The following is a 12,235-nucleotide window of genomic DNA, read 5'->3' as shown; positions in this document are numbered from 1 at the left end:
TGGCCTTTTATTGCATGTGATTTTTATTGTATCATAATCTGAAAAAAATGCATTTACTATTTCTGCCTTTCTGCATTTGATTTTAAGGGTTTTATGTCTTAATACATGATCAGTTTTTGTACAGGTTCCATGAATTGCTGAGAAAAAAAGTAAACTCCTTTCTGTCAATTTTCTCCAAAAATTTATCATACCTAACTTTTTAAAAATTCTGTTTACTTCCTTTACATCTTTCTTATTTATTTTGCAATTTGTTCTAGCTCTGAGAGAGCAAGGTTGGGGATCCCCCACTAATATAGTTTTGCTGTCTATTTCTTCTTGCAGCTCTTTTAACTTCTCATATAATAATTTGGGATGCTATAACACTTAGTGCATATATGTTTAGTATTGATATTGCTTCATTATCTATGGTACCTTTTAGCAAGACATAGTTTCCTTTCTTATCTCTTTTAGTTAGATCTATTTTTGCTTTTGCTTGATCTGAGATCAGGATCACTACCCCTGCTTTTTTTACTTCACCTGAAGCATAATAAATTCTGCTCCAACTTTTTTACCTTTACTCTGTTTGTATCACTCTGCTTTAAATGTGTTTCTTATAAACAATATATTGTGGGATTTTGGCTTATAACCCTGTCTGCTATCTGCTTCCATTTTATGGGAAAGTTTATCCCATTCACATTCACAGTTAAAGTGACTAATTCTGTATTTCTTGCCATCTTATTTATCCCAAGTTTTGCTTTTCTCTCTCCCTTTCCTCTTCCCTCTTCCCCAGTAATTTGCTTCTGACCACCTCCTCCTTCAGACAGCCCTTTTAGAGCCCCTCCCTCTTTCTTGTATTTTTTTCCCCTACTTCATCTGTTTTCCCTTCTATTAACCTTCCTTTTCCTTTCCCCTTTCCCCTCCCACTTCCCTATAAGGTGAGACAAGTTTCTTTGTGAAATCAAATATGTCTGATATTCTTTCTTTGAGCCAATTCTGATGTGAATAAGATTCACAAAAATGCTCACCCTCCTTCCTTCTTTCCTTCAATTATAATTGGTCTTTTTTGCCTCTTCATGAAATATAATTTTTCTAATTTTGTCTCCATTTTTCTCTTTTTCAAGTACAATCCACTTTCTAGCTTTGGTTTCTTTTTTAAGTTGTCACAGTAAAATCAAATTATACCTGCACTCTCTAAGTATATCCATAAAAGAAATATAGTTCTCAAGAGTTATTTCCTTTTTACTTTTTTGTGTTTCTCTTGAGTTCTGTATTTGGAGATTAATTTTTTTTTTTTTTTTTTTGGCTCAGGTCTTTCCTTAGAAATAGATGAAATTCACTTGTTTATTGAATGTTCATCTTTCCTGAAAGAAAATGCTCATTTTAGCTGGAGAGCTTATTCTTGGCTATAATTCAGGTTCTTTTGCCTTTCAGAATATCTGCTTCCAGGCTCTTCTATTCTTTAAGGTGAAAGCTGCAAGCGCATGGGTAATTTATTGTGGCCTCTCAGTATTTGAATTTTCTTGTTGAATGCTTGCAATATTTTTCCTTGACCGGATAGTTCTGAAATTTAGCCAAGATATTCCTTGGGGTTTTTAATTTGGGGTCTGTTTCAGGATTTGATCAGCAAATTCTTTCAGTGGCTATTTTGCTTTCTGATTCTAGGACATCACGGCAATTTTCTTTTACAATTTCTTGGTCATAAGAACCTTCTTAGGTTCTTTTTTACATCATGATTTTTAGGAAGACCAATAATCTTTAGATTGCCTCTCCTAGATCTATTTTCCAGGTGAGTTGTTTTTCCTATGTATTAGAATCCTTACAAAGTGTTAAGCCATTAGAGTTGATGGAAACAATGCTTGTGTGCTTAGGATTTACACCTTTGGAGTTCACACATTAGCTCACACATTGGAGTTCACAAGTTTGGGAGATTCACAAGTCAGAAACCCACAATCCCACTCTCTCAGAGGAGTCAATCAATCTTTTGGTTCACACCTTTAAGAGATCATATATAAGAAGTTCTTAGAGCTTCAGTCAGTCAATCAGTCACTTTGGAAGATTGACAAGCTAGAGACTTCAGTCAGGCAGAACAAAGCTATTTGGAGGAAGAGAACCAAGATTCAAGGCTGAAACTGGCAGACAAGCTGCAAGAGCTCTTAGAATCAAGAAAGGAGATAGGCCTCTAAAAAACTCACCAGGCTATTTTGGAAGAGACAATAAAAGATTTGAACTTTTATCACCTGGCTGCATTTGAGGTGATTATTACTCTGAACTGAAACTAAGGCTGCCTCCAGAAAACCTCCCCAAGAAACCTGCCCACAGAGAATCATCGTATATTATAAAAAAGAAGAGAACACCACATCTATGAGCTATTTCATATTTTCTTCTACTTTTTTTTTCATTTTTTGGTTCTGTTTGACTCATTCTTGAAGTGAGTCTTTCACTTCCATTTGTTCAATTATAATTTTCAATGTATTATTTTCTTCAGTTACCTTTTTTAGCTCCTTTTTCATTTGGCCAATTGAATTGTTTTGTTCATTGATTTCTTTTTCTATTTCAGAAATTCTGTTTTTCAGTGAATTGATGTCTTTCACATTTGTTTTGTAAGAAGTTATAGGCTTTTGCCATTGCATCAAATCTATTTTGCAGGTATGCATATGCTTTTCCCATTTCATCAAATTATTTTTAATGCATTTTCTTCAGATAATTTGTTTTTCCTTTTCCATACCCTCTTGCAAAGATGTTATTTCCTTTTTCTAGTTTTCTTCCAAGAAGGCCTTGTGACTATACAATGATCAATTGCGATGGATGTGGATCTCTTCAGTGAGATGATTAAAACCAGTTCCAATTGTCCAATAATGAAGAGAGCCATCTACACCCAGAGAGAGGACTATGGGAACTGAATGTGGACCACAAATTAGTATTTTCACTCTTTCTGTTATTGTTTGCTTGCATTTTTGTTTTCCTTTTCAGGTTTTTTTCTTTTCTTTCTAGATCCTATTTTTCTTGTGCAGCAAGACAACTGTATAGATATTTTTACATATATTGGATTTAACATATAACTTAATATATTTAACATGTATTGGACTACCTGCCATCTAGGCAAGGAGGTGAGGGGAAGGAGGGGAAAATTTGGAACAGAAGGTTTCGCAAGGGCCAGTGTTGAAAAAATTACCCATGCATATCTTCCTTTGGGACTTTATCTGGAGTTGATTTGACTTTGGGAACCTCAGCGTTTGAAGTCTGTTCTCTCTCTCCATAAAAGTTGTGTATGGTCAGAGTTGGGTTTTTTTTTTGTTTTTTTTTTTTTTTTTTTTTACATTTTTGCTCATTTAAAAAATTATTTTAATTTTTTAAAGAATTGATATCTGCTCTTAAGGCAAAGAAGTGACAGCTGCTTTAGTTTGCCCTTGGACCTGTATTTCTGACTTACTTCTGGTGCTGGGTAATCACAGCCAGGTGCTGAGTTCTTTGGGGGCTCATCAGCTTGTATTGGTTTTGGGGTATCTTGCAACAAATCTAATAAGCCACCCATTTGCAACCAGGGCAGAGTAACCTAAGAAACTCACAGAAGGTTCCCTGGTCTCCTTTTGCGGCAACTCTCTAGATCCCCATCCCAGTTCCTTACTCAGGGCTCCCTATGCCGTGGTCTGGACTTGGCAGACTGTCCCCGTTTGATCGAAACAGACCTGTTCTGAAATTCTTCCAAGATATCTTCTTCTAGAAATGTGTTGTACTCTAAATATTGTGAGTTCTGTTGCTTCAAAAACAGTTTAGAGGCTTAATCTGCTGTTCGTGTGAGAGAAAGATCAGAGCAGGTCACAGAAAGTCATGTCTGCTCTCTGTCATCTTGGCTCCACCCCTATAGCTCTCAATTCTTTTCCCAATTTTTCTGCTACTTCTTTTACTTGATTTAAAAAAAAATTTTTGAGTTCTTCCAAGAGAACGTTTTTAGCTTGAGTGCAATTCATATTTCCCTTTGAGATTTTACATATAAGGATTTTGCCATTGCTGTCTATAGAAGACTTAAATAGAGACAGAAGTCTAGGTCAGAGCTTACAACTTTCCTATTCCCCTGAGAAGCAGGGTCAGGGTTCAGCACCTTCTTCATGAGAGACTGTCCCATGATATTCAAAGCCAGTATAAGGCAAAGAGGTGCTGGCTTGGCTCCCATGGACAGATTCCAGGTGTTTTTTATCTCATGATCTGTATAAAATTGAGCTAGGTATGGAATAAATAGAATTGTTTTCCATCCCTTGCCTGATCCATGCTTAATTCAGCTTGTTCTCCAGTCCATCTTTCACCAAGGTTATGTTGTGGCTTCTCAGTTGTGGCTCTGCTAATCTGACTGCAACAGCCTTACTCTTCTGAGTTTGTGTTCTGATCTTCCCTATCACCATAGTTGCTTTCAATATTCTGGGTTCTTTCTGGTTTGTTGCTTATCCTTAAAAGTTGAACTCTGCTTTTAGAGCTTAGAGAACACTGTCCCAAGCTTCTTTTTCCCAAGCTTGCCTACTGCGCTGGGGTGACCCATTTGTTATGTCAGGGTTCTAGGTCTCACAATTTGTCTTCTGAGCTGGGACTGGAGGCCTCAAAGCTAGCCTGCTTGTCATTGGCCTGCTTACCTGAGACCAAAGAGCTTCTGTTGCTGATCTGAGTTGCAACCAAAAGCCTGCTGCTAGACTGTCCCACTCTGCTGGGCTGCCCTCCCCTTTTACCTGTGAGACAGACCATTCCTGAAGTCCTTCTAAGTTATCTTAAACTGGAAAATTTTTAGACTCCACCTTTTTGTGGAATCTGTCATTCCAGAAGCCACTTAGAGATTTCATTTAGCATTATTTTTGAGGGAGCTTGGGTATAGCTCAGAAAACTTTCTGGCTGCTTTCTATCACCTGGCCTTAGTTTCCTCATTTGTAAAATGAACATAATAATAAAACCTATTTCTCAGAATTGTTATTAGAATAAAATGAGATAATATCTTTAAAGCACCTTACTAAACTTAATGAATTATTAATGCTTGCATTTCATCATTATTGCTATTATTATTGTAATTGCACACACACACACATACACACACACACACACACACACACACACATCATGAAAAGAAAATGTTCCTGACTTTAAGGAACTCACAGTTTCCTGGTAGAAATAAAACATTTATACATAGAAATTTAGAGAAATTATTTTTTAATTACATTAACAATTAATTATTTAATTATTATTAATGGGGTTTTTCTTTTTAATTTCCTCATCCAGGGATCAGTCCCTTTAGGTCATTCAGCTAGTCTCTGAAGGACAAGGGTGATCAATGAGATTAGTGTAATCATCAGGTTACCATAATCCTCTTCAGTGAGATCCTATCCAACTAAAAAAAAATCTTACTTTTGCTTATAGTGTGAACAGGATGTAATCTAGGTGAATTTCAGCCCTAAAGTATTAAGTCCATGGCCCTTGTACTCCAATGGAATTTAGGGAAACCTTTTTCATGAAACCAACCAGGATGGTTTGGGCAGAGATGAATTCTTTTGTTCACAATGCTAAAGTTGGCTGATTTTTATGATCAAACCACATTTTAAACAAGATCCAAACTGTTAGACCACCTCCTCATTCATATGCCCTCAGGGTTGATCATCATAATCTTGCTGTTGTTGTAAACCATGATTTCCTGGTTCTGCGCATTTCACTCAGCATCATTTCATGTAAGTTTCTCCAGGCCTCTCTGAAATCATCCTGTGGATTGTTTCTTATAGAATTATGTATTCCATAACATTCATATACTATAACTCATTTAACCATTCTCCACCGGATGGACATCCACTCAGTTTCCAGTTTCTTATCACTACAAAAAGGGCTGGGTCTAAAGACTTCTGGATCAAAAGGTATGCATACTTTGATAGCCCTTTAAGCATAGTTCCAAATTGCTCTCCAGAATGTTTGGGTTTACAGTTCCACCAACAATGTATTAGTGTCCCAGTTTTCTCACATCCCCTCCAACATTCGTCATTGTCTTTTCCTGTAATCTTAGCCAACTGAAAGGTGTGTTACCTTATCTTAACTTACATTTCTTTGATCAATAGTGATTTAGAGCACTTTTTCATATGACTGAAAATCGTCTGTTCATATCCTTTGAGCATTTATCAATTGGAGAATGACTTGAATTTTTGAGTCAATTCTCTATATATTTTAGAAATGAGAATTTTATCAGAACCTTTGAATGTAAAAATGTTTTCCCAGTGTATTGCTTCCCTGCTAATCTTTCCTACATTAGTTTTGTTTATACAAAAATTTTTAACTTAACATAATAAAAATTATCTATTTTTTGTTCAATAACAATTTCTAGTTCTTCTTTGGCCACAAATTCATTCCGTCTCCACAAATCTGAAAGGCAAACTATACTTTGTTCTCTAATTTGCTTATATTATCACTCTTTATGTATAAATTATTAATCCATTTTGACTTTATCTTGGTATATAGGATATCTTAGGTATGGATCTATTCCAAATTTCTGTGAAACTAGTTTCCAATGTTCCCAGCAGGTATTACCAAGTAGTGAGTTTTTATCCCAAAAGCTGGGGTTTTTGGCTTGTCAAACACTAGATTACTACAGTCATTTCCTTTTTTTGTCCTGTGAACCTAACCTATTTCAGTGATTGACTATTCTGTTTCTTAGCCAGTAGCAAATGGTTTTGATGACCACTGCTTTGTAATAGTTTTAGATCTGGCACAGCAAGGCCACCTTCATTTGCAATTTTTTTCATTAATTCCCTTGAAATTCTTGACCTTTTGTTCTTCCAGATAAACTTTATTGTTATTTTTTCTAGATCTGTAAAATAATTTCTTGGGAGTTTGATTGGTATAGCACTGAATAAATAGATTAATTTTGGTAGCATTTTCATTTTTATTATATTAGCTCAACCTACTCATGAGCAATTGATATTTTTCCAGTTAATTAGATATGACTTTATTTGTGTAGAAAGTGCTTTGTAGTTGAATCTATAGAGAAAGCTGCCTAACTTTGTCTTATCTTTATATTACCAGCAGTTATTCTATATAGAATTTCTCTTTGCATCTCTTGCTGCTGGACTTTGTTGGTAATATGTAAAAATGCTGATGATGTCTTTGGATTTATTTTGTATCCTTCAACTTTGCTAAAGTTGTGAATTGTTTCTAATAGTTTTTTATTTGATTCTCTGGCGTTCTCTAAGAATACCATCATATCATCTGCAAAGACTGATATTTGGTTTTCTCATTACCTATTCTAATTCCTTTAATCTTTTTTTTTTTCTTTTCTCATTGCCAAAGCTAACATTTTTAATACAATATTGAATAGTAATGGTGGTAGTGGGCAACTTTATTTCACCCCTGATCTTATTGGGAATGTCTCTAGTTTGTCCCTATTACATATGATGCTTGCTGAGGGTTTTAAATAAATGCTACTAATCAATTTAAGGAAAACTCCATTTATTCCTATACTCTCTAGTGTTTTTAACAGGAATGGATGTTGAATTTTATCAAATTCTTTTTCTGTATCTATTGAGATGATCATATGATTTTTGTTAATTTGGTTATTGATATAATCAATTATGATAATAGTTTTCCTAATATTGAATCAGTCCTACATTCCTGGTATAAATCCTACTTGGTCATAGTGTATTACCCTGGAGATGACTTTCTGTAATCTCTTTGCTAATATTTTATTTAATATTTCTGCACCAATATTCATTAAGAAAAATTGATCTATAATTTTCTTTCTCTGTTTTCATACTACTTAGTTCAGGTACCAACACCATATCTATGTCATAAAAGGAATTTGGTTAGAGTCCTTTTTTATCTATTTTTTTTTTCAAATAATTTATATAGTGTAATGTTCTCTTTTGAGTTTTCTTTGGGGATCTCTGGGAGCAGCTTTCGTTTCAGTTCAGTAATCATCACATGAGTAGCCAGGGGTTAAAGTCCAAATCCTTTATTATCTCTTTCAAAGTCTTGTCTCCTTTCCTGGGACCTGGTTAGCTTTCTTAATGGCCTATCTCTCTCCTTGCGTTCTGAGAGCTTGAGCTCTCTCCTGTCTTTTCTGACCTCTAAATCTCTCTGAATTCAAAGGTTTGTTCTTCAGCCTCCAGTCACCACAAAGGTGGAAGATGGAATGAATCTGTCTCAGCCTCTGAGGGCTTGTAGTACGCTTGTCTTATCTGGCTCTGAGAGCTTCTCTTCTGTGGCTCTCAGTCCCTGCTTATATGTTCCACACTGAGAATACAACAATCATTATATCACTAGGAAACCATTATTTGTTGTAGGATTAAGTCAATCATACTGAACCATGCTAAGCCAGATAACCTTTGTCTCTATCAATTCTACTTAGTACCTTGTAAGCATTCTTTATTTCAAGTTCAGAGTTCTGGCCCATAACATAGTATTGAAATTAATTCTTTAATTTTTTTTTTTAGAATTACATGTAATCTGGTACTGGAGATTTTTTCTTAGGAAGTTGATTAAGAGATTGTTCTATTTCTTTTTCCAAAATGGTCTAATTAAATAATTTATTTCCATTTCTATTCATCTGGGCAAGCTATATTTTTGTAGATATTCCTCCATTTCACTTAGATTATCAAATTTTTTGATATTCAGTTGCTCTAATTTCCTCTTCATTGGTAGAAAGTTCTCCCTTTGCATTTTTGAGACTAACAATTTGATTTTCCTCTTTCCTTTTTCTAATCAAATTAACTAGAGGGTTATCTATTTTGTCAGTTTTTTCATAAAACCAACTCTTAGTTTTATTTATTAATTCAATAGTTTTCTTACTTTCAATTTTATTAATCTCTCCGTTTATATTAAGAATTTCAAATTTGCTTTTTAGTTGAAAGTCCAATTCATTCATCTTCTCCTCTATTTTATGCAATTAAGCATCAGAGATATAAAATTTCCTCTTATAATCACTTTGACTGCATCCCACAAACTTTGGTATGTTGTCTCGTTGTTGTCATTCTCTTGAAAGAAATTACTGATGATTGTGTCTATGATTTATTGTTTGAGCCATTCATTCTTTAGGGTTAGATTATTTAGTTTTCAATTAATTTTTGCATGTAAGTTTTATTGCATTAAGATTTGAGAAAAATGCATTTACTAGTTTTACCTTTCTGCATTTGATTTTAAGGTTTTTATAAAACCCTTAATACATGGTCAATTTTTGTATCTGTCCCATGTACTTCCAAGAAAAAAAAGTATATTTCTTTCTGTCTTCATTCAATTTTCTCCAAAGATCTATCATCCCTAAATTTTCTAGGGAAAAATTAGATAGATATGAATATGAATATGTATGAAATGTATATAAATTTTATAGGAAAATACAAAATAAATACATGATAATTAGATAATTAGGTCACTAATAATCGTGAAAATTCTCTGCATAGAAATTGGGAATCTTAAGGAGATGAATTCTATAAAGCCCAATTGAGGGAAGAGTATATTCTAGTCATAACACATGAAAAAATAGATTGTTTGTGAGAAAGAAAAATACAAAGAAAGTCAAAGCAGTTAGACTATAGTGAAGGGAATGGGAATAATCTTGAAAGACAAAACTGGCTTCACTGGAGTTTATTGAGGAGAGTAGTAACATGGTTAGTGCTTAAGGAAAGTTACTTTGGCAATAGCCATTATCATAGTCTGTATGAAAGATGGAGAAGGTCTGCATTAAGATTGTGATTGTATGAACAAAGAATAGAATGTAAACAATAGTGTAAGGGGGGAATGGTAAATTTTGGCAACTGAATGGTTCAGTGGAGTGAGTGTCTGAGAATTATATTTACCTTATAACACTTGAAGACTTGAAGAGAAGTGGTACTTTCAAGAGAAATAGGGAAATATCATAGAAGATTCAATGTGAGGGGAAATATATTGAATTTTGGACATGTTGAATTTGAGATGTGTCTGGGATATCTAGCTTGAGATGTCCAAAAGTTAGTGAGAGTTCACTAACTGGAGTTCAAAGGGAAACTTTTGGCCAGACCTAAAGGTCAATAAATCATTTGCTTAGAGGCAATAATTAAAGTTGCTGATACCAGCAAGAAAAAAAAGAGGAAAAAAAGCCTAGGAGAAAGCCTTGAGAAACATGCACAGAAAGTTAATGCACATAACATGCACATAGTTAATGAGTCAGTGAGAAACTTGAGAAACATGCACATAGTTAATGAGTCAGTGAGATTGAGAAGAAGCAGTTAGGTAAAGAAAGAATGAGGAACAGTGTCAGGAAAATCCAAAAAGTAGTAAGTATTCAGGAAGAGAAGGTGGTCAACAATTAAAAAAAAAGTTTTTGAAAACATAGGACTGAAGAAAATATCAGATTTGTATATTAAGATAATATTGGAAACTAGCAATTTCTTAAGAATGCAAAGATGGTCAGGGTTGAGTGAGTGAAAAAACAGTCTTGAAGTTAGTTTTTTACTAGAAGTTTTGAAACTAGGCCATATTTAGATAAAATATAAAAATATTTATATTATAAAATATTAAAATAGTTATATTTTTAAATTGTCTTATGGACAAGGGAGATTCTGATATATTTAAAGGCAGAAGGGAAGCAATAACTAGGAAGAAGCTATGGATTAGAAGGAGAGAGGAAATAATTGAGGTGGCAATTTGCTGGAGATAAGAGGAGACAATATCAAGTTCATATGTTAAGATATTTGACCTTGAAAGGAAAAAGGCCACCTCATAATGTTTTCTGAGTCTGGAGAATAGGAAGAAAGATTTAGATGATATCAAGGAGTTTTGAGATGAAGTGTAAAGAATGAACTTGCAAATGTACTTAATTTTCTCAATAAAGTATGAGGTACAGTTCTTAATGAGAATATTGGGATTGGGGGAAGATAGGCTTATAGAGAGAAAAGATTTAGAACAGCTTCAGCATACAGGGAAAAAGGGAATCAATTAAGAAAGAATAAAAGGATTGTCTTATTGCAATGGGAGTTCTGAGATTAGATAATGTACATTTAGTGTATATCCAGTCAACTCAGTTGTGTGACCTCCTTTAGCTTCATTAAGTGGCATAGGAGGAGCAGCAGACAAGTAAGATAATAGTAAGGCTTCAGAGTTAATATTCGGCACAAAATAAATAGCTATAATATAAGGAAATTAAAAATTCAAGAGTGGAAATCTATATGGAATGAACTTAACTATTTACTGAAAATATACTGAAAGAGGGGAAAAGTAAAGATTGAAGTGAGACCAAATGTAAAGTTTAAAAGGGATAAGGAATAGAGAAAGAAGGAATGATAGGTTATAGTTATATAAATGAATGTGGGAAGTTTCTAGACCAAAGAAGTAAAACGTTTAGATGTATTGGAGAGACTTTGGATGTGGACATGGAATGGAGGAATAGGCTATGTGATATGAAACGATTGTAGAATTAGGACATTAATGAGTACCAGATTACTCACTCTTTGCATATGTAGTTTGCAAGACATCACAAATTTTATACATTCTAATGCTTTGTTAATAATGTTAATAATGATTTAGAACTCTCTCATCACTTGCTGTCTCACTTAATAGGTCTATCCTCAGGATAGCTCCAGAGAATTCATTTAATTAGCATGTTAGTCAATTAATTGGTTTATTGAACTGATAAAAATATAAACTATTTTTTATTTTAGGTCAAAATGGTTGGGCAAACCAGCTTTTAAAAAAAAAATCTAAATTTTACCTTCCTTTAGCCTTTTCTACACTGTAATGTTGACCTCCCATGCAAAGAAATGCATATGTTTATAGGCAAATACTTTGAAGTGTTTCCCAGATATCAAAACTACTAGGGGAAAAGGAAATGATTTTATCAAGGATCCAGCTCCCTCACTATTATAGAAAAATAATTTAACTAATAGTCACACATCAGACAAATCTAGAGGTTTGTCTCTAATTACCTACCCTCAGCTACTTGTATAAGTGATGTATAAGTGATTGTTTTCATCTTCTACATCCCATGTCTAGAGTGCCAGAAAAAAGCAAATATCTCAAGAGCAAAAGATGCAAAATATTGCACTGGTCCTTTAAAAAAGCTTATTATTTTAAATAATAGCTGGCAAGTGTGATTATGTGACCTGATAGCCCTAACACTTTTTCATTTGTGTATATTCCATATTTGTCATTTAAAAGTCCACAAAATTGCAAGGGCATATAAGTACAACTATGAAGCTTAAAGTTTCTTTAGTAGGAGTATTACAGTAGTTGTAAACATTATAAATATTCTAAAATATCTCCCTGATTAAAATGA

This window comes from Sarcophilus harrisii, chromosome 3 (genome assembly GCF_902635505.1).
Source record: "Sarcophilus harrisii chromosome 3, mSarHar1.11, whole genome shotgun sequence".
NCBI classification, from domain to species: domain Eukaryota; kingdom Metazoa; phylum Chordata; class Mammalia; order Dasyuromorphia; family Dasyuridae; genus Sarcophilus; species Sarcophilus harrisii.
The sequence above is the reverse complement of the archived record's forward strand: the minus strand, read 5'-3'. Positions refer to the sequence as shown.